Consider the following 3,077-nt stretch of genomic DNA (forward strand, 5'->3'; position numbering starts at 1 on the left):
CAAAGCATTATATGTAAATAAAAGAGGACCTGAATGATTGGCAAAATATGCACTATGTATTCATTCACTTACAAATCGAACATTTACTGGGTATCCACAGGGTAATAACTTACTTTCACACACATTATCATTATTAATCCTCATTAGATCCTGTAATGGACAGCATGCTTCCAGGTTTATAAATGAGGAACAATGCTCATGTTGATTGAGCCTATTAAGTAGCTAGAATTTGAACATACTCTAACCCAGTATTTTGTCATAATCTTGTGTTTCTGTTTTTTATTTTTCCATTTTAGCAGACACTTCAAGTCTGTGTTCTTTTCCCATCTGCACAGGGAACGTGCCTTGGCAATAGGGAAGGCTCATTCACATAAAGGTCTACTCTGGGAGGCAGCAAAGGGTGATGGCTAAGCACCGAGGCTCTGGATATGGACTGTTCACAACTGGCTTTGTCACTTAAAGGCAGAGTGACTTTGGGCTTAAAGTCTCATTTCTCAGTTTCCTCATGTGCAAAACAAAGATAATAAACAAGAAATATCAACCATTTTTAATAACAGAGTAGACTGATGTGGTTGTCAGTAACATACTACGCAACTTTCTCCATTTTTTTTTCTTTTTCTTCCTTATTTTTTATTTTTTTGGCAAGACACTTTATTGCTTCCATTTGGTCCACTTCTTGGGAGAGGGCTCCAGAGTGGCTGAAAGCTGCCTAGTGATTACCTGGATAGGCTCTGACAGAAGCCCTGACACCAGCAGTGATGCAGCACAGTGTCCCTCAGTGTCTCCTGGGCTCCGAGGCTCCTAGTCATACTCGAGGCTGAGCCTTTAAGAGACACAGTTGCTAGCCAGCCTGGGAGGTCAGAGGTGATTGCCCATCTTCTTGATGAGTTTCACCTCCTCATCTAGGAAGTGGCTCTCCAGGAAGTCATAGAGATGGGGTCTGAGCGGGCAGAATCCAGGCCGTGCATATCCCAAAGGGCCTGATTTAGGATTTTCTTTGGGGCCAGGGCAGCTCTGTGGAGTCCACAGCTTTACTCCCCCTCCCCTTGGGAGGGCTCTTGCAGGTCCTGGCAGAGGGTGCTGCCACCTGGCGGTTCGCTCCGCGCCCTCCTGCTGTTCCTCCATCAACTCTCTGAAGAAGCGGCCAGCACCCTGCACAGCCACCTCTTGCAGTGCAAGTAGACACCCAGAGAGAGGTAAGTGTAGCAGGCCTGCACACGCAGGTTGACCAGGTTGCTGACCACGGTCTCCGTCTTGGTGGATACTGCTGACGAATCTAGAAGCTCATGGTTCGTAGAAGACAATAAGGAGCTAACCACAGAAAATGGTTTTGGCTGGTCTCTAGGCAAGGAAAGGTGGAATGGCAACTGGGGGAGGTTGGGGTATGGGAACAGGGGGAAGGAGGGGAGTCCCCGGGTCTGTTGCATTCAAATACTATTGAAGCCAGAGACTCAGGACCGCGGGTGCACTGCCTCCATTTCTTCAGCATGTTTTTAAATAGGACACCAAGCCTTCCATCTTAACTGATAAATCCATTTTTAAGAAAAGTCTTCTGTATATGGAAATGGTTTGGAATTTAGAAATAAAATCTTCCCAGAAGTAGAACAAGATTGAGCATGGTTCATATACATCTATGAGCAAGGGAAATGGAGGAGACAACGATTATGAGTTTTTCTGTAAAGATGTTCATGACTTCAAATTCCCCTTTATATTCTGTAAGTTATCACAGGTCATGGAGACAGATCTATCAGTCTCTACATCCAAACATTGAAATGTCTTGCATGTGTATCACTCTAGCCTTTATCAAATGAGATTGTTTTCAATAACAATCAACAATATGTTGAGTATTTTTCACATACTCAACACTCAGCAATTTGTTGAGTATATTTCAACACTCAACAATTTGTTGAGTATATTTCACATACCCTATAACTCACTCAGGTAAAATGTGTGGTTCAGTCATTTTTAGTATATTTACACAATTGTGCAACCACCACCACAATCAATTTTGGAATATGTTCATCACCCCATAAAGAAACCCCGCCCCCTTTAGCAATCACTCTCCATTTTCCCCAATTCTCCAATTTATGTTATGTCTCTATGAGAAGTTTTTAAAATGATGGATTCAAAAGTTAAGTCAATGGATGAGTTATTGATGAAGGAGCACAGGTGAAGTGTCAGGCAAGAAGACCAGGCCATGAGTTCTATGGGCATCAGAGAAGAAGGGGGTCTCTAGTGACTGAGATAGTCAATGAAAAGAAAATTCACACCAGGCAGCAAGGGACTGGCAGGATTTAGATTAACAAAGAGAAGTGGAGCAGGAATTTTAATTTTCAACTGCAGGTAAAGCCTGTGTTGTCTTTATAATGCAGATTCCAAAAGGAGTCACGCAAAACATTCTTGGGTTATCAGTTTCTAATATATTCTAATGAGTATTAAATGGATCCATCCTTCAAGTTTTCTTAAAACAGTCTGAGAAAGGAATTTCTTAAAGTAAAAGAAGATGTGTGACAGCTTGTTTTTTCTCAATATAAAATGTCTAATTTTGCTATAAGGATCAGATTGCTATCTAGACCAAGGAAGGTAAAGAAGGAAAAACTGAAGAAAGAAACAAAAAACACAACTTTTTTATATTGCAAAGAGACAGATGGGTTCTTTTGACATAGTAGTTGTGTTAAGACTGTGAGAATCACACTGGTTTAAACTTAAGCTTCATATAAATCTATCTCCTCTGCTGGATCCTGAATTTCATTAGGGCCCTCAAAGGGGTCCACTGAACACCTTCCCTCTTCCCTGCCTGGTTTCCAAATCAGCTGAAAAGGCAGGGAATCCTGTTGTTAAAAGCCATAATATTATCTTTCTTACTAAGAGTACAGGTTGCTCTACCTGCTGAGAGGCAGTAGAGTGGCTCAAGTATCAAACTTGAGCACCCAACAGAATCATCTGGAGGGCTTGTTACAACACAGATTGCTGGGCTCCACACACAGCATTATTGATTTGCATTTCTGACAAGTGCCCAGGTAATGCTGCTGCTGGTGGTTTAGGGGATGGGAGAGTGGGGAGAATAGGACTCGCCA

The 3,077-nt window shown here is 42.2% G+C and overlaps 1 pseudogene; it reads right to left on the bottom strand.

Moving 5' to 3' along the window:
* Nucleotides 1-858: 858 nt before the first annotated feature.
* Nucleotides 859-1,427, bottom strand: LOC122495991 (annotated as a pseudogene).
* Between the last annotated feature and the right edge of the window lie 1,650 nt (nucleotides 1,428-3,077).

This window comes from Prionailurus bengalensis, chromosome F2 (assembly GCF_016509475.1).
Source record: "Prionailurus bengalensis isolate Pbe53 chromosome F2, Fcat_Pben_1.1_paternal_pri, whole genome shotgun sequence".
NCBI lineage: Eukaryota > Metazoa > Chordata > Mammalia > Carnivora > Felidae > Prionailurus > Prionailurus bengalensis.